The sequence below is a fragment of the Monodelphis domestica genome, chromosome 1 (assembly GCF_027887165.1).
Source record: "Monodelphis domestica isolate mMonDom1 chromosome 1, mMonDom1.pri, whole genome shotgun sequence".
Lineage (NCBI taxonomy): Eukaryota > Metazoa > Chordata > Mammalia > Didelphimorphia > Didelphidae > Monodelphis > Monodelphis domestica.
Window position 1 is genome coordinate 162,029,694 of NC_077227.1, and position 26,015 is coordinate 162,055,708.

Sequence of the window (26,015 nt, forward strand, 5' to 3'; positions counted from 1 at the left end):
ATTTTTCAGTTAACTATGCCAAGGGAGCAGAACCTTCCATCCCATCTACATAAATTATTAGGAAGAGAGCTGGCCTAGTAGGCAGAGTGGGCAGCTGCCTGGGTAATAGAATTTCAGGGGCTCTCTTAGGGTCCTTGACTCTAAAAATACCATCCACACCTGTTGCCCAGAGCCTGAAATTCCACCATCAGTATTTCATTCCTTTAGCTAAAATCTTTGTTCCCTATTAAAGTACAAATGGTGGTTAACACGTTAAACCAATGTCGGTCATTTACACTTCAGTGTGAATGAGTTGATAAAATCCTTTCCTGAGTTTAGGCTTCTTTCCAAGAGGTTAGAAAGAGATTTAACAGGCTACTCAACCAATACCAGGGGCAAACTATGCAAGGAGACTTGTAAGGAGTAGAGAGAAATGAATACAGAAAGATGAGGCTGGGGACAGGCAGTGAAGACAAAAGACATCAATGTTATCATTGAGCCTGAACCTGGTCCTTATTGGGAATTACCTTGGGTTGTTTTTAATTGTGTTAATTCTTGTATTTGTAATGGTGGCTATATATGTGCTTGTGTTTGTATTTAGAAGTAGCTCAAGTGCTAAGACCTGGAGTCAGGAAGACCTGAATTCAAGTCCAGCTTCAGATACTTAATAACTATGTGACCCACAGCAGCCAGGTAGCACTGTAGATAACGTACAAGGTCTACAGAACTTGAGTTCAAATTTGGCCTCAGATACTTCCTAACTGGGTGACCCTGGACAAGTCACTTAATCTTGATTACCTAGCTGTCTCATCTCTTCTTAGAATTGATACTAACATAGAAGGTAAAGGTTTAAAAAAATAAAATTGTGTGACCCCTGGCAAGTTACTTTACCTCTGTCTGCCTCAAGTTCCTCATTGGTTATATCCCTCCTATAGGGATAACAACAATACCATTCCTCCCAGGCTTGGTGTGAGGATCAAATAAGGTCATTTGTAAAGCACTTTGCAAACCTTAAAGCTCTCTGTACAAATGCTAACCAGTAGAGTCTGTTAGGTAGGCAAGCATCATCATAGGACGGAAAAAGCATTGACTTGAGACCATACTGTATCTAGATTCAAAATCCACCTCTGATGGCCACTCACCAAGCCAATGGGTCACTTAATAAATTTATTGGTAAAATTTGTAGAAAGGATGACCGGGGGGAGAATGGAACTGAGAAATGAAATGCCAGATTTAGGGAACACCTAGAAATGACCTTGGGAAATGCCTTTTCCTTATCTATAAAAGTGAGGATGAGCCAGATCATCCCTGAAGGCTCCTCTAGCCCTCCGATCCTAGTGCATCTATTACTTGATGACGTAATATGAAACTAACACATATTGCTTCCGCAATCAGAAGCACATAGCTGGCTAGGAGGCAGAAGGAGAGCATCCATTTAGAACTGAAAGGGAGCTTAGAGGCCATCTATTCTAAGGATGATGATGATGATGATGATGATGATGATGATGATGATGATGATGATGACGCTAACCACACTGATGAGATGATGATGATGACAACTAGCATTTATTATGGTGGCTTAAGATTTATGACAAGTATCATCAGTGCTTTCTACATGAAATCTTCACCAATGTCACTATTTTCTAGTGCCTTCCCTCTCTTCTGGCTGGAGCTTGGAACCTGAAGGAACCCAAGGGTGGTGAGCTTCAATCCATCATGGCTGCAAATAGAGTAGTAAACTAAGCAACTCTCTACCTCTTTCCTACATTTCCCTCTCTTTACCATCACTACTTTGATGTAATGAAGCTATTAAAGCTACTAACAGCCTCATAATTTAATTTTAACTATTATAATTTGGCAAAATTACAAAGCTGTACCTCTAAAAATAAGAAGAAATCTCAACAAACAGAGGTGGCACTGGAGATCTGATCATCTTTAAACCTTATATCTTCCCCAGAGATCTATGCCCATTAGAGGTTTAATAAATATTTATTGAATGAATGAATAACATTTAATTCATTTCAGTTCAACAAACATTTATTTGGTGCCTATTTTTTTTTTAAATCTTTACCTTCTGTCTTAGAATTGATACGGTATACTGGCTTCAAGACAGAAGAGTAGTAAGGACTGGGCAATGGGGGCTAAGTGACTTGCCCAAGGTCACCCATCTAAAAAGTGTGGTCAGATTTGAACCCAGGACTTCCCATTTGTAGTCCTGGCTCTCAATTCCCTGAGCTATCTAGTTGCCCACTGATGGCAATTATTTGTAAAATATCACTCCAAACTCTGGCAAGGTTTATATATATAATGTTATATACATTTTAACATTATACATATATATATATAAATTTTTTTTTTGTTTTGAACCCTTACCTTTTGTGTTGCTACCAATTCTAAGACAGAAGAGCAGCAAGAGCTAGGCAATCAGGGTTACATGATTTACTCAGAGTCCCACAGCCAGGAAGTGTCTGAGACTAGATTTGAACCCACATCCTTCTGACTCCAGGCTTGGTGCTCCATCCATTGTGCTACCTAGCTAAGTACTATGAACCCAGGTTCTGAACCAGAGTAAAATTTGTGGAAAGGATGAACTGGTGGAGATTGGAACTGAGAAATGGAATGTGGAATCTGGGGAACACCTAGAAATGAAAGCCTCAGACCAAGCCTGGGCACTTCATAGCCCAAAGCATACAACTCCCTATCTTAAAGTATTTAAAGCTCTGATTGGGTCAATTCCAAGGTCCATGCAGCAAAAGAAGAAAAATGACTCAAATTCTAGCATTCTCTGAATATGAGGATGTGACTAGCAGCTGAATTAGGGCAAGGGTTCATTTTCCTTGTGTCTTTTTGAAGGAAATTCTGGAGATCATAGGGAATTTTTATCAATCTCCATATGATATTATTCACACAGATATAAATAGCTATAGATATGCATATGGATATAGGGATGGCTACACACATACACACACACACACACACACACACACACACACACACATAAATATAGATACAGTTATTCTGTGGCCCAGTACTTCAAATTCTAGACTCACATGGTCCAGGTCTGATTTTAGGGGCAGCCGCTCATATTAGTATCTTTGAAAACTTTGTTTTCTCTGCTTATAGGCCCTTGTATCTGAATCTTCCATATATATAGTTTTGGTTTTTTATTTGAATGTTGTGCAGACATGGGCAACTAGGTAGTATGGTGGATAAACCACTGGTTCTGGAGTCAGGAGAAGCTGAATGCAAATCTGACCTTAGACACTTACTAGCTGTGCAAACCTGGACAAGTCGTTTAATCCTGTTTGCCTCAGTTTCTCACCTGTAAAATGAGCTAAAGAGAAAATAGTAAACTCCTCTAGCATCTTTGCCAAGAAAATCCCAAATGAGGTAACAAAGAATCAGAAATTACTGAAAAAACAATCAAACAACAACAACAACCCACATTAATGGAAAGAGACTATCCTGAAGCAAGGGATACATGGGGGCAATAAGTCACAAGGAAAGAAACTGAACCTCTTGGGTCAGCTCTCAATACCAAGTCTGGTCCATGACTTATAGCACAGAGAGCTTGGCCACATCTGACAAAGGATTCATAAGAACTAATAAACAGATGAAGAAAATACATATGGCATTCAAATGACCCAATAACTCCCCTCAGCAGAAGACAACTTAGAGTTGTTGTTAGGACAATCTTTTTAGATTCTGGTGAATTTGCCTGGTTCATATTTTCCCCTAGACTTGAAGAATCAGCCTATATTTTAGTCTACTCACCTTCGCTATCAAAACAAAACAAAACATGAATATACTTTGAGGGTTACTAACGGGTGAATTCCTCTTCCCATCTGATCTACATTATTCCCCCTGAATTTAGTCCATCACCTACAGGAGCCAGGTGTGCAATCCTGTACCAGACTCAATGAAGATGACCAGAAACTATTTGGGCTAGCCTCTTCTGTCTTCAGAAAGTTCCTGTCTCTGAACTCTTAACTTGAGAATTCCCAAATTTGGAGTCACCCATATGATGATTCATGAAGCTGATACTACCCCTGAAGTCTCCTTCCAGCTAAGAGGCTAGATTCTGGGGTCACGCTACCTAGAAGATCAAAAAACTCCTCTACAAAGACGTTGGAGTTCATGCTGTCCATAAGCACCTCTCTGGGACCTAGTGGGCATGGAGCTATCTGACTCTGCCATGTGCGCCTGCAGAAAATCTTTCTCTTGGGCTGATGAAGACACGGCTTCAGTTTTCCTTCTCTGAGAATGTTTAGTTGCTGTGGCAACTACAAACTCCTACCTAAATTACAAGTTCCATTGGGGAGAGACTTTGGTTCCCCAAGGCCAGGTCACCTCTGTTACCCATTGGTATTTTTTCTGTAGAATCCAAAAGAACCAGACTCATCCATTCACTTACTTTCATATGCCATGGAGAAGGTCAATTCCTCTGATAAGAGTCCTTCCTCCCAAGTCAGTTGGATAATCATCTTGGACATAGTTCTATTCTTAGGAAATTAAGCAGGAATTATCTGTGCCATCTATATGAGGCATCAATACTGCTATGGAAGGTGTCCCACTAATGTTTCCAGATAGCCTCATGCACTACAGATAAGTGGCTCAGGCAAGAGCACATTAGATTTGGAATTGGGAAGTCCTAAGACACTTACTAGTTTTGTGACCCTTGGGCAAGTCACTTAACTACTGTCTGCTTCAGTATGAGGATGATACTAGATCATTGTGAGGATAAAATGAGATAATATTTATTGTTTTGCAAACCTTAAAGTACGATATAAATACAAGATATTATATAAATGTAGTTTATACTACATTATAAATGTAGTTAGCACATGTAAGACAAACTTATTCTACTTTCCTCTGTTGAGGTAGGTCCCAGATATAGTCTGTCTACCTTTTACCTGGAGGATTTTTTGAGTAACCATGAAGGATCAGGGGTAATTGCCTAAGTGGCATTTGGTGTGCAATTTCCTTTAAGTTAGCCAGTTGAGAATCTTTTGGTCAGCTCAAGGCTCAAGCTACTTTTAAAAAGGGAATTAAATAAGGTGATAGTAATAGCAAATGGTATAAAATATCCCCCTCACATGCCTGATACCCATTCTCCCATAAGTATATACAGAGTCCAGGTGAAAGTGAGAACACTCAAAGGACAGATATATTCTCTCTCTCTCTCTCTCTCTCCCTCTCTCTCTCTTTCTGTCTCTGTCTCTATCTCTCCTTAAATTACTTAGAGGAATCATACAGGGAGTTCTGGACTCAAAGGCAGAAAGACATGGGTTTGGATCCTGCCTCAAACACTAGCAGTGTGACCTTTTGGGCAAGTCTCATCTGTAAAATGAAGATGGAGGAGGCTGGCTTCACTAATGCCATCTAGCTCTAAATCTATGGTTTTATATTCTTGCTTATCTTTTCACCTATTGTGTTTAACAGTAGGACTTAGCAGTTGCATGCTTTTTTTGTTGTTCAGTCACATCCAGCTCTTTGTGACATCGTTTGAGGTTTTCTTGGCAAAGATCCTAGAATGGTTTGCCATTTCCTTCTCCAGATCATTTTATAGATGAAGAATTGAGGAAAACAGGATTAAATGACTTGCCCAGGGTCACACAAAATGCCCGAGGCCAGATTCGAACTCAGGAAGATGATTCTTTCTGACTCTAGACTCAATCCATTTCATCATCTAGCTCCTCATAACTATGTGTTAGTAAATATTTTATAAGTGCTTCTTTTGAGGTGAGGCCGAGATAGAATGGAGTTTGGAATGTTGTACATATGACACACCTTTAAGTTTAACAATACTAACATTTTCTCAAGCCTAGAAAGCAACAGGCAATAAATCAAATTCTGATATTTGGAGATTGACAGTTTTCTGAAGTTGAAAGGCTCGCTCACACTGAAAATTTAACAAGTTGACTCTCAGGATTGAGCTGGCTGGATTGACTCCTAGATGTAGGTCTTTGAAGGGCAGGGATTATTTTGTTTTTATCCTTAATTCAAATCCAAACCCTTCAATACCTAATGCCACCTTTATGTAGTAGGTATTCAATAAACACATTTAATTGAATTAAGCTGAAAAGCAGAATCTCAGAAATTTGGTGTATAGTTCTACATGTTATATCTTTTAAAGATCAGAAAACTGTATTGACTCAATGGGCAAGGCAACTAGTTCTCAGGTTCTAATTACAAGGCACTGGAAGTGTCTTAAACAGGACATTTATAAGGAATACAGAGGATCAGGGAAAACAGGATTTCCAGTCTCCAAACTCTGTGGTTTCAGCTTCATTCAGTACAGGCTGCCTTGGGTCTGCCCTCTGGGAGCTTCACCAAGTCAAAGATACAGGACTTTGTCCTCATCACAGATCTGGTCCACTACCCCTCTTTCTCCTGAAAGAGAGAAATGTTGTGCCCTCAGAAGGAATAGATGGGAAAATATGGCTCTAGCCCTAGTGACTTATGTCTTGGGACATTCTTATACAAGGCACCTAAGGGAGAGAGAAGACTCTGTTACAAGAAGAATATGCCCTATCTCATTTTTTGGAGGGATCTTCTCCCTTATTCCAGTCTCCTTGAGCAGCTAGATGGCACAGTGGATAGAATGCTGAGCCTAGAATCAGGAAGACTCATCTTCTGGAGTTCAAATCTGGCCTTAGACATTCATCTAAGACACAGAGTACATTGAGAGGGAAAGAGTGAGGGAGGAGATACACACACACACAGAGGGAGAAAAAGTGTGATTTGTCCCTAGGAAGTTATTTAACTCTATTTGCCTCAATTTCGTTCTCTGTCAAGTAAGCTGGAGAAAAGAAATGTCCAACCACTCCAATATTTGTCAAGAAAATCCCAAATAGGTTTTGGTTTTATATGAGTATTCTCTTATAACAAAGACCAATATAGAAGCATATTTTATATGATACGTGTCTCACCCAGATCAAATTACTTACCATCTCCAAGAAGGGGGAAGGAAAAGGGAGAAGGAAGACAATTTGGATCTTCTAATTTTGGAAAACATATGTTAAAAAATTTTATTATATGTAATTGGGAAAATAAAGTATTTTTGAGTAAAGAAGGGAAAAAAGAAAATCTCAAATGGGGTCACAAAGAATCAGACACAACTGAAATGAGTTGAACAACTATTCCAGGCTTCACTGTGAAAGAATATCCTGGGAAAAATAAGTTGTAGTCTATTCTCTTCTTTGGGGTAGAAAAGTCCTGACTTGGAAGTTAGAAGGCTAAATTCTAGTAAGTTCAGTCCTGACTTTGCAGTGCGACTTCAGAAAAATTGCTGAACTTTGATAGGTTTGTGTGTTTCTTTTCACACTCATGTAAAATGGGAAGCGCAATCCCCCTGCTCCTTCCATCCCATTGGGCTAGGGCTGCTGTGAACTGTTGTGGAGATCAAATGTGAAAATGGATGGGTAAGCACTCTCAAAAGTCTAAACTGCTATTCAGGCATAAGGAATTGCCCAATCAAAGAAGACATCAAAAGCTGAAAAGAAATCAGAATTTCCCTGTTTCCTGAGGAAACAGCCTTGGAGAAGAGCTCCAATAAAAGAAGCAAGGGACTGTGTCAGGACACTGAAGACTGATCTCTTGCTGATGAGCTCATGACATTTGTGTGTCAGCTATTCCAAGATCTACCCAGATTAGCATGGTAGTAATTCATCCAAAGAGCAGCAACCGGTGTGAGAGATTAGTCAGAGAGCTGATGGGACTTTCTAATTGAATGCCTATTCAAACTTCCATAAACCAGGACACTGGAGTCAGATCCCTTCAATTAACAGGATTTGACTTTGAAGAGAAAGAGAAAAACCACAGGGAACCTCGCTGGTATCAGGGAGCCTTTCCTGGGCTCTGCACATTCATCCCAATGCTTCATGCTTCCCCCACCCCTCCACGCCTCATGCCCAGAACAGAGAAGGATTCCTATTCATGATGATGGCCCCGGGGCCCTGCATGATCACTACTCACCAAAGAAACATTCAAGGTGCCATTTAACTAGATTTTACTAACTCGGGCAAGAAAGTAGCCTTAGGCACTTCAGAAAGATTTGTAACAACAAGAGTTGAAACAAAAATGAAATTAGGGTCAGTATCCAGTTACTCGGAATATGAAATGAACCAGAATGTCCTAATCCCTGAGCATCCTACTTCATCTGGGACCCCCAAACCTGTCTTCCTGCAAAACAGAAAAAAGGGACATGTGCTTCTTAAAGCAACCTGCAATGGTTGGTTTTATTGTCTTTTTTACAGACCTTTGGGTCCAGAGAATTTCCCAGAATCTCTCTGCTATCAGCTTTCCTTTCAATTCTTGGCTTTCTTCTCTGAGTAATCATGAGACCCTGGTGTCTGCTGTGAACTCCTGTTAATCCCTGTAATGACTGAGTAGTGGCTTAATTTAGGGACACCAGCCAAGAGGGCAGACGTGTCTGTCCTTGGAAGCGAATGATCAGATTTCACTCACTGAATTCATAGGCTCTAAGTCTGGAAGAGACAGGAGGGGTCATCAGGTCTCCTCCCTTGCCCTTCTTCATTTTACAAATAAGGAAACTGAGACCCAAGTAGTTAAGTGACCCATAGTCATCCAGATATAAACTCTGGGATCACAGCTAGTATTCTTGTCTCTCATGGTAGACAGGGATTCAGTAGGATTAATTTATCCCCATTTTTCAGACTTTTTTTCAGTTGTGTACAACCCTCCATGACCCCATTTAGGGTTTTCCCTGACTCTCTTTCTGACTCCGCTCCATACTTTGAGTTTTAACAAGATGAGAGGAAAGACAAGGCTTTCAGGGAATTTTTCTTCCAAGATGAGATTATAACTATCAACAGACCCTCTTTCCTCACCCTCCCCATCACTACCCTTCTCGTAATCCCTGATCCTTGATAGGCAACACCAGCATGGATTTATTTCAATGGTTCTCCAGCTCAGGTTCTTTGTGTATGGATGCGTTCTAAAGGAATCTGATATTCTAGCAAACATTTCAAGACTTACCATCCATCCAGGTGAGTCCTGTCGCCTTCATTGATTATAGGCATTACAGTGATGCCACCCTAGATTGGACCCCCCCCCCAAGAAATTCAAGAGTTTAGGCAAACAGAATATAAGCAGAATTTTAGAACTGGCCATACTGATGAGATGGACTCTTGGCTTTGGAAGGTTTGCAAAAAGCCTCTCTTACCATAACTTTGGGCAGGAGAAAGAGCAAAAATCAATATCTCTATTCTACACATGAGTTTCTACAGACTTATTAAAGGCTTATAATTTGCTAGATACTGTGCAGCACCCCTTCTCTTCCCCCCCACCCCAGGAGCTTGCATTCTAGGGGGAGGAAGAGTAAATTCCTGACTCATTGAGCCAGATTTAAAGCTGAAAGACACCTGGTACTCATTCTAGACCAATCCTCTCATTTCATAGAGGAGGGAACTAAGACCCTAAGAGGGGAACTGGTCTCTCCAGCATTAAGAAGCTGATGACCAGAGGCAGCTGGGAAGCTCAGTGGATTGACAGCCAGACTAGAGACAGGAGGTCCTGGGTTCAAATTTGGCCTCAGACACTTCCCAGCTGTGTGACCCTGGACAAGTCAGTTAACCCCTATTGCCTAACCCTTACCACTCTTCTGCCTTGGAACCAATATACAGTATTAATTCCAAGATGGAAGGTAAGGGTTTAAAAAAAAAAAGAAGCTGATGACCAATAAGGGAGTCAGCATTTGAACCCAGGTCCTCTGACACTATTTCAGCAGGCTTTTCATCACACCAGAATTCAGACCCAAGTTCCCCAACTCTAGGTTTCATGTTCTTTTCATGATTCCATACTTAGTGTCTCTTTGACAGATCACCTAATTCAACCTTCTCAACTTTTTGAAGAGGAAACTAAGGTCTAAAGGGGAGAGTATTATGGGGAGAGGGGGCATGCAGAGTCTCTACCATGTTACTAACTAACAATAATAATAAAAACAACAACGATAATAACAATAATTGATGGCATTAATATGGGACTTTAAGGTTTGCAAAGTGCCTTATACATATTATCTTATTTTCATGCAACCTAGGGAGCCTGATACTATTATTGTCCCCATTTTTCAGACTTTTTTTTCAGTTGTGTACAACTCTCCATGACCCCATTTAGGGTTTTTCTTGGCAAAGATACTAGAGTGGTTTGCCATTTCCTTCTCCAGCTCATTTTACAGATGAGGAACTGAGGCCAATGGGGTTAAATGACTTGTCCAAGGTCACACACCTAGGAAGTGTCTGAGGCCAAATTTGAACACAAATCCTAACATCAGGGACACTTTGTCTACTGTGCTACTTGTATACCCTATGGGGTATATACAAAGATGAATAAGTCACGTTTCGGCCAAGTTACAAACTAATAATGATAATACTAACTGAAGGCATTAATATAGGGCTTTAGGGTTCACAAAGTACCTTATACATATTATCTTATTTTATCTTCAGAACAATCCAGGGAGGGAACAGCGTGCCTCAGTGGTTTGAGAGCCAGACCCAGAGATGAAAGGTCTTGGGGTTAAATCTGGCTTCAGATTCTGCCTAGCCATGTGGCCCTAGGCAAGTCACTTAATTCCCATTGTCTATCCCTTACTAGTTTTCTGTCTTGGAACCAATATATAGTATTGATTCCAAAATAGAAGGTAAGGGTTTAAAAAAAATCTAGAGAGATATTATTCTCTATCTCTATCTCTAGCCTCTTATTATACCCATTTTATAGATGAAGAAACTGAGGCTTGGAGAAGTTAAATAATTTGTTCTGAATCTCACAGCTAAATAAGTGCCTAAAGTGGGATTTGAACCCAGGTCTTAACTCCAGGTACTTTTTCCACTGGGCTCCCTAGGAAGGAGATAAAATATACATGAAAAAAGGTGATTTATGTGACTAAAGACACCCAGCTAGTGATGGAACCAAGACTACAACCCAGTTCTGGTCTAAGGTATTTTCCATTTCTATAGGACCTCATCCTCTTAAATAGCATCACAGGTTGGAAGAAACTTTTCTTCTCGTAAGGTATATTTGATTCTTTGGAAATAGCCAGAAGTCATTCGAGGGCCCAGTCTGTTGAATCAAGCTGGGAAATATCATTTTAAGTTAAAATGTCAGATGTGACTCTAAAAGAATTAGATTGTTTTTCTTGCCTGACTTGTAAACTGTTGCCTAAAGAAAGTCCTTCCCAACCCAAAATGCTTTGGGAGCAATGGTAACGTCCTTGGAACTAACCAATGGCTAAAGGACCATACAAATGAATGGGCAAACTCAAGTCTGCTTGATAAATGAACAATCTCCTTACCTTATTGTCAAACTTGGTTTGGGATTTGCAATCAAGGTTTCTATGCATCCTAACAGGTTCCTTGCTTTTTCCTGCATAGGACTCTGTTTGCTAGACTTACAGGGTACTTTGTCTTGCCTCCATCTTTACTGAATTATAGTTCTGATTTTACTGCATAAAAACAAGTCTCTGAAGGAGAGAAGATATTCTCCAGAAGAATGAGAGGAGTACTAGAAGGGGATGTACACAGAGGGACTGGAGACCGAAGGAAAAGAAGGAAAGAGGGGGAAGAGAGAAGAAATGAGGGGAAACAGAAGAAGAACAGAGAAGTGAATCAGGGAAGAAGGAGTAAAGTAGGAATCAGGAAAGGGAAGGAAGGGAATCGAGAAGAAAAGATGGGCAGGAAGAGAGAGAGGAAGGATAGTTGAAGGGGAAGATAGGAAGAGCAGGAAAAGAAGGGAGAAGGTGAGAGAAAAAAGAGAAGAAAGGAAGACAGAAAAATAAAGGATGTGGAGGAAAATATAGGAACATGGAAGGCGGGGGAGAGAAAAGAGAGAAGGAAATAAAATTGTAAAGAAAATTAAAGAAAATAGAGAAGGAAAGAGAGAGTGGGGAGAAGAGAAGGAGAAGGGGCAGATGACAGAGAGGGATGGTTAAGGGATAGGTGCAAAGACAAGGATAGAAAGCGGAAAGGAGAGGGAGAGGGGCTCAAACTAATTTCAGCTGCTCCTTCTTCCTTGTTTGATTCTGTGGCATTATTTGCCCAGGGTAACCAACAGCACATATTCGAACCTGAGTGTGCTATCTGAAATGTCAGCAGAAATAAATCTGGCTAATCCTCAGGAATGACCCGCCACATTAATATCCCTGAAATTCCAAGCGGATTAAAATAAACTCGAGCATGACACCATTTGGAAGGCCCTAAATTTACTTGGAAGCAGCCCGGCATTGGTGAGCATTCCTCTAATTGCTGCTTTGTATAAATAGAGTGTTCTTTAATATCTCCGGGAGCCCCTGGCTGACAGATTTAGATGGGGGCTGTTGAAGTCATTAGTGCCTGAGCCATGGTAAACCGAGGCTCGGTTAGTGCTGTAAATGGGATTCTCACGGGCCAATCAATCTCACCAAAGCCGCAAGGGTCGCCTGTTGATCTGCTGGGCCCTGAGTGGATACAGCTTCCCAGAAATGTGCTTGCATCTGTCAGAATTATATGCAGCTAGAAGCCTACACAAAGGTCATATTTGCTGCTAGTGTGGAAATAGAATCTCCCCAGTACACAGAATACTACTTAGCAGCGTACCAGTTGTGGATTGTTAAAGGAACCATTGCAGGGTGGATGTACTGAGTTCAGCCCCTGTTAATGTCCACCATTTTTGTGGATCACCCTTATCCCTTCCCCAGCACAAGGCCAGGCACAAAACAGAAGCTTGATAGATCCATCCTGAATGGAACTGAATCATAATGTGGGCAGACCCTGTCTTTCCAGTCTTTGCTTTCATCATTCCCCTCCCCTAAGCCTCCCCCCACCACAGCCTGTCAGCACCTCTCTATATGATTTGTCCATTGCCTGCCTTTGTATCTTCACTCCAATTGTTCCCCTCATCCAATATGAAACTTTCTCTGACTGCCCCAGCTCACAGTGACCTCTGAATTTTCATAATTCCTTATGCCAGTAATTATTATCATTGTTTGTTCTTTATTTTTGAAGAGGGCCAGTGATATCCCAAGGTGATGGCTTGACTTGTAGGTGAATTGGATTTAAGTGAGGCAGTGGCACAAAGTTCTCAGCCTCACGTTCTCCTCCAGAGTCATCACCAGTGGCATAAAAGTCAGGATGACTGGTGGTAGCCCAGGATGTAGCGGGTGACCTTGTTTAAACTGTCTTTTATTAGTCATCTTTCTGAATATGTTTGATGTCCCCCCTAGACTGTAGGCTGCCCAATGACAGGCATTGAATCTGATTCATCTTTGCATTCCCACAGTGTCCTACACATAAGACATCTTCAATACACATTTGTGATTGTTTAAAATTAACAAAGTGTGTTTCTGTCCTCTAATATGAAGGATTCATAAGAACACAAACAACCCCAGGAACTATCCTGGGCTTGGTGCCCATTACATCTTCCCCATCTCCATCCATAGGACCAGATGGTGATGCCCTGAGATTCTGTAGGATCCCTGTTCAGAAAACAAAACAATCAACATTCTGTCATGGTCACTCAACTTGATTGAACAAGGCAGACAAGTGGCTTCAAGCATTGTATTAAAAAACAACAAAACTTCATTGTGACCTCCAGTTACTCTGCTTTTCCCACCCATCATCCCCCTCTCTCCCTAATTTTCAACTTCACTTTATGTACTCTTTTCCTTGATAACTATAAACATACTTGGGTCCTTTACAAATTTATCATCCATGTTTTACCATCTTTGCAAGGGTATGTATGCCCCAGGGTCTTTTCCTTTTCTCCCTTTATTCTCTCTTAGTGATATCATCAACTTCCATGAATTCAATTAACCTCACTTTGCAGATGATTCCCAAATTTACATATCTAGCCTCTCCTAACTCCAATCCTATATATCTAATTATCCTCTGAATATCTCGAGAATACTCAAATTCAGCATATCCAAGACACAATTCATTACTTTTCCTCCTAGACATATTTTGACATTTCTGTTGAGGGCACCATCATTTTCTCTAGGTTACAGGTTTGTAGTGTAGGATTCATCCACCACTCTTCCCTTTCCTTTACACCCCTTCTCTCATCACATCCAATCAATTGTCAAGCCTTGTTGATTTCCCTTTATCATCATCTTTGACAGCCTTCCTCTTTTCTTTACTCCCAATACAACCACCCTAGTGCCAGGTCTTTATCCTTCCTCACCTGAACTATTTGAATAGTCCTTACTCTCTCTTCCTTAAGTCTCTCTCATCTCCAATTCACCTTTCATATTTCTCCTAAACTGATATTGCAGAAAGTACAAAATTAATAATGTCATCTCTTAGATCAAGAAGCTTCGGAAGCCCCCTTATGCTTTTTAGGAGAAAATCTGAACTCCTCTATTTGGTAGAGCCCTTTCCAATGGGTATCCCAATATATCTTTCCAGGCTGCTGAAATATTTCTCCCTTTCAGGTACTCTATGCTCTACTCAGACTGGGCTACTCATTGTTCCCCATTCACAGCCTTCCTTCTCTTGTCTCTTTGCTTTTGCACAGATTCTTCTTATACCTGGAATGCCCTTCCACCTTAACTTCTGCCTTTTGGAAGCTTCAGTTCAACTCAAATGAGACCTCCTTCAAGAAATTCTTCCTGATTCCTCCAGTTATTCATGTTCATTGTTGTTCAGTCATATCTGACTTTTTTTAAATTCTTACCTTCCATCTTAGATTTAGTACTGTGTATTAGTTCTAAGGCAGAAGAGCCGTAAGGGCTAGGCAATGGGGGTTAAAAGACTTGCTTGGAATCACAAAGCTAGGAAATGTCTGAGGCCAGATTTAAACCTAGAAACAGCCCTCCCCCCCAGTCTGAGTTTAAAAGCCCCCATATGGGGTTTTCTTAGCAAAGATCCTGAAAGGGTTCACCATTTCCTTCTTCAGGTTATTTGACAGATGAAGCAAGCAGGTTTAAGTGGCTCTCCCAGGATCACACATCTAGTAAGTATTTGAAGCCAGATCTGAACTCAGAAAGATGAGTCTTCCAGCTAGCTGCCCTAGTTATTGATGGTCCCTTCCCCAAAATCATTGTATATTAATGTTCTTATAAACCTTTCCCCTATGCCTTCATGTCAAGATAAAATATAAGATATAATAAGATAAAAGAATGCCAAAGGCTGGACAACTGGAGTTGAATGACTTGCCCAGGGTCATACAGCTTGGAAGTATTTGAGGCCAGATTTGAACCCAGGTTCTTGCAGTCTCCAAGCCTGGTGCTCTAGTCATGGGGCCACCTAGTTGCTCCTATATATTTGTTTTAAACATTCTATACTCACATATCTGTGAACATGCTACATTCCTCTCTGATGAATAGAAGTTTCTTGAAGACTCCAGGATCATGGATTTAGAGGTAGAAGGGACCTTAGAAGTTCAAAGCGTCATTTTTTTTCCTGGTACATAATAGATGTTTCATAAACATTTTTAAAAACATACTCATTTATTTATTTTTAATAAAATTTTATTTTTTCCCAGATGACATGTAAAAAACAATTTTAACATTTCTTTTTTATGTTTTGAGTTTTGAATTCTCTCTCTTCTTCTAATCATCCTTCCTTCCTTCCCTCTATACCCTTCCTCCTCCCTGAACCAGTAAGCAATCTGTTATATATTTTTCATGTGTAATCATGTAAAACACTTTCCATATTTGTCATTTTATGGAAGAGATCTGCAATGGAAAAAAGAAAAGGAAAGAAAATTAAATAGAGTATGTCTCAGTTGACATTCAAGACTCCATCAAATCTTTCTTGGAGGACATATGACATTCTTCATTATGAGTCTTTGGGACTGTTTTGAATCATTGCATTGCTGAGAATAGCTAGGTCTTTCACAGTTGTTCATCAAGAAATATTATTGTCACTATGGGCCACGTTCTTCTAGGTCTGCTCACTTCACTTTGCATCAGTCCATGTAAGTCTTTTCAGATTTTTCTTAAATTATCCTACTTGTCATTACTTTTAGCGCAATAGTTTTCCATCACTACCATATATCACAATTTGTTCGATCACTCCCCATTTGATAGACAACCAATTTCCAATTCTTTGCCACCACAAAAAGAGCTGCTATAAATATTTTTGTAGAAATAGGACTTTTCCTCCCCCTTTAAAAAAAATCTCTTTGGGATACAGACCTAGTAATGGTATTGATGGGTCAAAATATATATACATTTTTAGAGTTCTTTGAGCACCAATGCCCTCATTTTGCAGGTGAGGAATCTGGGACCCTGAAAATTAAAATAACGTTTCCAAGGTCATATAATTTGTAAGAGACAAAGCCAAAATTCATGTTTCCTGGTTTTGTTGTTTTAAACTTCCTTCTTTGGAGTTTCAAAGGGAATCCCTTCATCCTAGCAATCACAAAGCACTAGTTAAATGATTACTCTGTGCCAGGTACTGAACTGGTTTTTCTGGGCTTGACCTAAAAAGATCTCTGTTTACCATGTCCACATCACTTAGATTTTAAAGATTTGAATGATGGCTTGCCTCAAGCCTTTTCCTTTTCAGCTCTGAAGGCTGAATAGTTGGGCTTTCAGAAAGAAGTCCTAGAGCAGCAACCCAAAGGAATGAAGAATTAATATTAGCGGTACTTTTTGACAAGCTGTTGGAAAAGGTATTTGGGGATGCCAAAGACCTTCCTGTCACCTCATAACATCACATTTTATAGGTGGCCAGTTCCTCATCCTTTCCTGTTTTATTTGTATATATCTTCCTGGTGTGAGTTCAAATCCTCCAGCCTCAGAAACTAGCTCTGTTACCCTGTGCAAATCACTTAAAAATTTCTATCTTCCTCAATTTCTTCATCTGTAAAATGGGGATCCTAATAACACCCTCCCCACAGGTCTTTTTGTAAGAATCAGATACGATAATATTTGTAAAGCACTTAGCTGAGTACCTGCATATAGTAGTTGTTTAACAGATGCTTATTCCCTTCTTCCCTCCCTAATCAAGTGTTATTTGGTTTTAGGTTGGAATGCTGGGAATCTCGTGATAAACCATATGAGAGGGGTTGAGTCAGATGGTTTTATTACTGCTTTAAGAGCCTCTGGACAATTCCTTCTGGAAATAATGTCCAATTTGGGCAGGAATAGAGCATCTTGCAGAATGTTTCAGGAAACAAGGGGGAACACATGGTTGGACTTTAATGATTAGCTGATCAGACTCCATGGTGGGCCAGGATTAGGTTTTATTGGATCTAAATTTTCATGTCCTTTCTCCAACCTTCTCTTAATCTCTGCTAACTCTGTCTTCTGGTGTAAGCAAGCAGCCTCTTTGAAATTGGGGCATTTGGGGGAGTTAAGTCAGGCCAAGAATGAACTCATCACAGAAGCCTTCATTTCAGATGTTAACAAACCCTTCAATCAATCAATTGATCAACATGTAAGACACAGAATCATAGATTTAAAGCTAGATGGGCCTTTTTAGGAGGTTATCTTGTTCAATTCCCTCAGTTTTACAGAAAGAAATGAGGTATAGAGAGGTAAAAGTCATTTTCCCCAAGTCATACAGGTAGTAAGAAGAAGAGTTGGGATATGTACCCAGGTCCTCTGACTGAAAATCCTACCACTCTTTTTTTAACCCTTACCTTCCCATTTTAGGATGAATACTATGTATTGGTTCCAAGGCAAAAGAACAGTAGGGCTAGGCAATGGGTCTTAAGTGACTTAACAGGGTCACACAGGAAGCATCTGAGGTCAGATTTGAAGCCAGGACCTTTTGTCTGTAGACCTGCTTCTCAATTCCCCCAAACCGCCTAGCTGCCTCAAGATGTTGGCATTCTCTTTCTTCCCCTCCACTTATAACCCTGATCTTCTGTCTACTAAGTATCAATTCTAAGGCAAAAGAGCAGCATGGGCTAGGCAATTGCCCAGGGTCACATAGCTAAGAAGTGTCTGACACCAGATTTGAATGTAGATCTTCCCATCTTCAGACATGCCATTCTCTCCACTGTGTTGCCTAGCTTCTATCCACTGTACTATCTACCTTCAACCCTAACACTCTGTCCAATCATCTATTAGAGTGAAAAAGAGTGTTGTTTCTCTGATCTTCTGATTCTAGGATTCCTTACCTGAATGAGAATAGTAACATTAACACAGTGGATAGAATGCCAGGCTTGGAGTTAAGACCCAAATTAAACTTGAGCCTCAGACATTTACTGATGATGTGACCCTGGGTAAGGCACTTCACCCTGTTTGCCTAAGTTTTCTCCTCTGTAAAATGAGCTAGAGAAGGAAAACACAAACCATGTTAGTATCTATCCCTAAGAAAACCCCAAATGGGGTCATGAAGAGTTGGACATGACTGAAATGACTGAACAACAATAAATCAGATGTGGATGATGGATATAGAACAGACAAAGATCCATATGGGCAGGAGTCACCAGAGAAGGCTCAGTGAAGGAAGTAAGAATAGGTTTTATAAGGAATGAAGAAAGAGAGAAAGCACTTCAGAAAGGGAAGAGCAGTGAGGAGGAGGACAAAAGATTATGTGTAGTAGATGGAGTAAGACTTGAGTCGCTGGGTAGAAGAGCAAAGCAAGAATTCAGTTTTTCACTTATCAAAGGGAAATGATTTTGAAAAAAAGCAAGTGATTAGAAATTGTAAACGGAGGAAAACTATAGAGAAAAAACCTCACATTTTAAGACTAGTCTCCAGAGCTTAAACTTAGGATCATAAGATTTACAATTAGAGAACAATTTTGAAATCATCTAATCCCACTCCCTTCTTTTTTTTTTTGAAAAATTTTATTAATTAATTAATTTAGAATATTTTTCCATGGTTACAAGAGTCATATTCTTTCCCTCCCATCCTCCCACCTCCCTCCTGTAGCCAAGGAGCAACTCCACTGGGTTTTACATGTGTAATTGATCAAGACCTATTTCCATATTAATATTTGCCCTAGCCACTCCTTTCTTTTTACAGATGAAAAAACTGGGGCATAGAGAGATGAAATCATTTTTCTAGTCTCCTAAAGGAGAGCTCTTGGCTCTAAATCTGGGAAGCCTATGTTTTGGAGGTCTTTCAACTACACAAAATGCCCACCACTTCTTCTGGGATCAGAGGGTCTGTGTCTGAAGGGCAGTTTGGCTATTTCACTACCTGTGTGACCCTGGGCTTAGCCCTGTTGGCCTCAGTTTCCTCATCTGTAAAATGAGCTGGAAAAGGAAATGGCAAACCAACTTCAGTATCTTTGCCAAGAAAACCCCAGATGGGGTTACAAAGAGTAAAAAATAACTGAAATGACTAAAGAGTGATGACAACAATCTCAGACAAGAATCTTAACTTTTTCTGGCCTCCATTTTGTCATATGTCAAAGATGTAGTGGTCTCTAAAGCCTCTTCCAGTTTAAAATCTCATGAGCAGATGAAGGGTTCATTTTAGGATCATTCAGAAAGTCAGTTACTCCTTTCCTGTCAGTCCCAGATTTGTGACCCAGAAATTCTTCATTTGCCCTTCTCTGGTTTCAACCAATTGAGCTCTGTCTTGGGTGTCCCTGTCAGCACTCCTTTATTTTCCAGAGCTAGCAAATGTTTTGAAGATGGCAAACTCCAGCATCATCCAAAAAATAATCCAATTTCCTGATTTTTCTCCTTATTCAATCTCATGAGACAGACCAGTTCATCCAATGCTCATTCGAAAGCTCTTACCACCCCCTGCACCAGATCTTACTATTTCTTTTTTATACTTTTGATTTTTCTTAACTTGATTTTCCCATTCAGTGAAAAGGTGTTTTTTCTACCCGTTCTTTAAGCCAAAGAGTACTGGACTGGGTATGAAAAACCCTGGGCCTGAGTTCTCTTTCCCTCCCAGCTGTGTGACCTTGGGCAAACCCTCTTTGGACCCATTTCCTCAAGTGTAAAATGAAAGGTTCAGAGCAGATGATCCCTAAGGTCCTTTCCAGTTCCAACACTGTGATTCTGCTCTCTCTATGACAAACAGGGGGCAACATGGTGGCTCAGCCATTCAATTACTTGAGAAGAGCTGAAGGGAGAAGTAGTGCATGTGAGCTGTCTCCATTAGCCCAGGGAGCTGTCTAATTTCAGCACAGGGGGATGTGACAAAAGTGATTATTCTAACCTCTGGCTCTTGAGAGAGCTGACCCTCCCAGCGAGAACATCATTTGAATTGCATGAAAACTGGCTCTTAAAAGAGCAGAAAACATGACTTGTTTGTGTATGCCTCCGGTCTGAGTTCAACCCCTTTTCTTTGGCAAAGGGGAGGGGGAGGAATGTGTCAGTATCTCTTCCACAAGGGGCCTTTTATGTTAACATGATTCTCTCTCTCTCTCTCTCTCTCTCTCTCTCTCTCTCTCTCTCTCTCTCTCTCTCTCTCTCTCTCTCTCTCTCTCTCTCTCTCTCTCTCTCCCTCTCTCTCTCTCTCCCTCTCTCTCTCTCCCTCTCCCTCTCCCTCTCCCCCTCTCCCACCTCTCCCTCTTCTGTCTTTTCCTTCTTCCCATTTATCCTCCCTCCCTTTCTCTTTCCCTCTCTAATACTTCTTTTTCCCCCTTCTCTCTTTCCTCACTTCTCTCTTACTCCCTCTGTCCTTCCCTCTTTTTTCTCTTTCCCTTCCTTCCCTCCTCTCTCCTTCTCCTTTCTCTCCCTCTCCTCTCTCCCCTCTTCCTTTCTTCCTCCTCCCTTCCTTCCCTCCCCCTGCTCCCCCTACCTTTCTTCTCTCTTCTTCCCTGCTCTCTCTACCTCTGTCCCTTTCTGTACCCTGTCTGTCTCTTCATCTCTCTCTGTCTCTGTCTCTGTCTCTGTCTCTCTCTCTCTTTCTGTCTCTGTCTCTCTGTCTCTGTCTGTGTGTGTGTGTGTTTGTCTCTCTCTCTTTCTCTGTCTGTCTGTCTGTCTGTCTCTCTGTCTGTCTGTCTGTCTGTCTGTCTGTCTCTCTCTCCCTCCCTCCCACCATTCTGAGAGAGCTGAAAAGACTACCAAGCAGACTGTAGGAAGAATAGTAAGTGACCGATTGAAGAGGCCCCTTGTTGCCTAGTACCTTACCCTTGAGTTTTTTCAGCTGGAAATTGCTCTTAATAAAATCAGATCTGCTTTTGGAGGTTGGATCTTAAGTAACACTTAGCTCATGAGCAAAACCAGACAGTGTGGAACACTATTGGTTCCATGTGGGGGATATGTTTTTTAAATCATTTGGAAAGGCTCATTTGGAGAAACCTGTGAAGAAACCAGTTCCTTTCCCAGTGGAAAGTTCAGAGCCCATGAAGAGAGGAGGGGAGGGGGTGCCAGCCCCCAAACAAAGACAGCTAACTGAAGCTTGGGAATTCCATCCGGAACAAAGAGATGGAAACTCATTATAGGGATGGAGACTTTGAAGAATCCAATATAAATAAGTGGAGAAAGGAGGCGAGGAGATGGGGAGGGAAGGAGGGGGGGAGAGAGAGAGGAGAGAGAGAGAGAGAGAGAGAGAGAGAGAGAGAGAGAGAGAGAGAGAGAGAGAGAGAGAGAGAGAGAGAGAGAGAGAGAGAGAGAAACAGATAAATAAATGAATCCCATTTTTCCTCTTATGGGTAAAGAGACAAAAGTCTGCTTTATATTCCTTCCTCCCTCAAAAAAAAAAAAGAAAACAAAACAAAACAAAAAACCCCTCAAGATCTTGTAAAAGGAAAGATTGTTAAAACCAGGAAATGCTTTATTGGATTATACCACAGCCTCCTTCAGACTTAATAAGGAGATAAAAACAGTTTTCTATGTGTCTGTGAGGCAGATTGGGGTGGAGAAAGACTTTTAAGCCTTCAGTTAAGGAGATGTGGGTTGCAGTCCAGACAAAATCAGATATTTGCAAACCTTTACCATAAGCCTTAGCTTTCTCATCTGCAAAATGGGTATAATTCTTATAGTCCAGGGATATCCTGGTAAATGTTTACCAACCAACCAACTAGGGGAGGGGAGGAATGTAGGCTCCACATTCATTTCCATTTAATCTGATTCATTAACATTTTCTCCATTACTTTCTGGGATCCAGCCAAACAAAAAAAATTATAAAACAAGCCCTGATATGGGATGGTGCATTTCTGTGGTATTAATGTTCACACTGAAAACTGAATGGGGGAAAATTGGTTTCCAGAACACCCCTGCAGTAGTTCCTCTAACTCAAAGAGTGATTACAAGGATCAGATGAACCAGCAGTATATGAAACACTATGCAAGGGTCAAAGTGCTATGAGATGTCAGCTATTTTGACCAGTCACATGACCCTGGAAAAATCTCTGGATAACTTCTCTGGATTTTTTTTCCTCATTTTAAAAATGAAGTTATTAATAGAGGGGCAACAAAGAATTAAAATTGTGGCTATGCACAGAGAGTTATGTGATGGGACTAAATAACCTGGGGCAACTAGGAGGCACAGATTGGAGGTTTATCTATCCTGTATCAAAACCCAAGTTCAAATCCAGCCTCAGACACTAGCTGTGTGACCCTGTGTGTCTTGGTCTCCTCATCTGTAAAATGGGGATAATAATAGCTGTTACTTCCCAGGGTCATTGTGAAGATCAGATGAGATAATAATTGTATGGCTCTTAGGACAATGCCTGGCATATCGTAAACTTTATATAAATGTCATTATTTTTTCTTTAGTAATACTTAAGTGTATTTTCACCAATTACATGTAGCAACAATTTTAACATTTATTTTCTGACATTTTGTGCATGTTAGTTATTATTATTGACATTTTTTCATCATAGAATTAATATTGGTTCCGAGGCAGAAGAGAAGTAAGGGCTAGGCAACTGGGGTTAAGTGACTTGCCCAGGGTTACACAGCTAGTAAGTGTCTGAAGCAGATTTGAACCCTGGACCTCCTGTCTCTGGATCTGACTCTCAATCCACTGAGCCATCCAGCTTCCCCTATTATTGATGTTTTCAATCTGTTCTATATCTGTCACACATTGCCAATTCCAGATTTTAAACCTGACAAAGTCTTCATGTAGTATCCCAATTCCAAAACTGTTGCTGTTACTTTTAAGTATTTAAGTAAACTAACACATTAAGTATGCTATTAAGTATTTAAGTATTTGAAGTATTAAGTACTATTTAAGTATTAAATAAGCTGTTATTATTAAATAACACATTACTTAATAGTAGTGTTAAAAAAGTTCCTGTATTTATAAAACCTCCCTCCTTATCTGTTCTGTCATGCAGACCAAATTCCTCCTTTTCCTTGAAGCCCTCCTGGACCAATCTAGCTATATGTCCTCTGTGTTTGCTTTAACTTTCATCTTTCTCACTTTTTTAGCACTTGGCAAAATAATACTAGCTAATCTTAAGGTTTACAAAGTGATATTTTGTATGCATATATATGTGTCACATATATATGAGAAAGGTACTATTATTATCCCCATTTTACAGATGAGAAAATTGATGCTGAAAGTTAAGTGAATTGCCATGGATAGTTTGTGAATGTCCAAGGCAGGATTTAAATCCAGATCTTCCTGCCTCCAAATTCAATGCTCTATCTGTCAAACTATCTGGTTGCCCACAGTGTAAACATTATATTATATCTTTTCCTTTGATGTATGTCTTCTATTTACATAGTCATTTACATCTTTTTCCCACCCAGAATACCTAACTTAGTGCCCTCTGGGCTTAATAAACTGAAGCTTAATGAATATTTGTTCATGTTTAATTATAGAATTATATTCTATATTCTATATATATATTATATACATATACTATATATATAAATTATATAATTAGTTTCTATATATTCTATAACTATAGAATAGTTTCATTTGAGATATTTTAAAAATAAACTTTAAATAGTGTTCTCTTTTGTGCTAAATTTCTTTTAACTACCTAGCAGAGATTTAACATGAGGTCTCTGAACTTTTCATTTTTTCATATTTTGATACTTGGGTTCATTTGCAGTTCCATGCATTTTATTTTATTCTTTTAAAACCATTATGCTGAGAAGGGACCATAGGTTTACCAGAATGGTAAATGGATCCCTGACATTAAAAAAGTTTAGAATCCCTGTCCTACCCAAAATGCTAGTTTTTGCTATATTAACCAACCAATCTTTTTGAATTAGAAAAGAAGTAGAAACAAAGATTAAAATTTAGGGGAACTGAGGCAAGGTAGAAATTAGTTTCTCTCTGCAAGGAGTATTATATTTTTAGAGGTTTATTTAAGATTAAGAACTTAAAAATATACAAGTAAGAAAAGCACATGTCTAGGCCAGAGAGAGAGGCCTAGACAACCTCAGCTACATCATGAAAGACCCTTCTGCTTGCAAGTGGAAACAGGAAAGAAAAGATAGGCCTAGAAACCTTTCCAATCAGGTTAAATACCCCATCTCGATCTCGGCCCAGGTGAGAATTCAGTGATATTACAAAACATTCTGTGGAAGTGGAGCAAGGACTTCTGGGGACTGAAGTCCTGGATTCAAGTCTCCCTTTTTACATTAGATACCCACTAATTGATGTGATTGAAAAATTGTGATACACGATTATAATAAAATATTATTTTTTATTAATATTACTACTATTACTATTAAAACATGAATTCAGGAAAGCATGAGGAGATTTAAATAAAATGACACAGGATGAATTAAACAGAACTTGGAAAATAATATGCACAATGATTACAACATCAATGAAAGAATTAAAAAAAACTAAACTAAATTGAACACCATAATTGTTTTGACCGGGGTTGGCCCCAGAGAAATAAAAAATAAAACTTCCTTCTTTGCGAGGGAAAAGGTGGGGAATGGGGGGTTGAGTGTGGGGCATTGTTTATGCTGTTAAAAACCATTTTTGTGTTAGTTTTTTTTTTCCTTTCTTTTTTGAAGTGACTTGGCATAGTGGATAGAGTGCTGAATTTGAAGTCATAAAAACCTGAGTTCCAATCCTATCTCAGACATTTATTAGTTATGCAACTGAGCAAATTATTTAATATCTCAGCCTCACTTATACCATCTATAAAATGGGGATGATAAATAGTAGCTTCCTCACAGGGTAGAAGGCATTCAGGTAGAGTACTAGAGAGAGTGCTGTATTTGAAGTCAGAAAGATCTGAGTTCATATCCTGTTAGATATTTACTACCAGATATTTGCCAGCTATGTGGGCAAGGGCGATTTATTTAGTCTCTCTGTACCTCAGTTTCCTTATTTACAAAAAGTGTTGTATTTGATGGCCTCAGAAATCCTTTATGACTCTAAATTAATGTTCCTATAGGGTTGTCGTGAAGACCAGAAAGATAATACTGAAAATCTCATTGCAAACCTAAAATGCTATATATATGTAAGCTATTATTATTTTTCTGTTACAAGGAATGACTTGTTGAATAAGATGACAGAGGAATATATTTGGAAATGTCATTTGTCTTTTGTTTTTGAGACTGATGACATCACAGACATGTCTTCTTCAATTGTACATGAATTAGATTTAAGTGAAGCAGAACTGCATAAAGTCATGTTAGCTTCATTTTCTCTTCAGTCATTAGAGTCTAGTGGCAAGACAAAAGTCAGGATGACTGGCCATGGTCCAGAATGCAATGGCTGACCTTGGCTTTTCCAGTTCTGACCAAGCTCTCAGCACTCCATAGTGCCTACTTTAGCAGCCTTTATGGCCATTGGAACAAATTGTTCTCATCTATCCCTTCTTTGGGGGAAAGTCTTCACATGCCTGGGGTAGATATTGCCCTAACTCACCAACAACTTTGTGGCTCATTGGTTACCCTTAACCTCATTTAGCCCACTTACCCAGTTGAGTTACTGGGATGTGGCTGAGGGACATGCTACAGTTTCTTGGAGCTTTCTTTATGTGGTAGTTGAATACCAGGTAGACACCAAAGGTGGATGAGCAGCCCTGAAAAGAGTTCAATAGATGCTCTCACCAGGGATGCTGAGCCTCCTTAGACAACCATACACTCAAGAAGTGAAAGTGATATGAAAACAAATAATAATACCTAGCATTTCTATAACCCTTCAAGGTTTTCAAAATGCTTTACAAATATTGTCTCATTTTATACTTGCCACAACTATGGGAAGTAGGTTGTATTATTAGTCTTATTTTATAAATGAGACAGTCAGGTCAA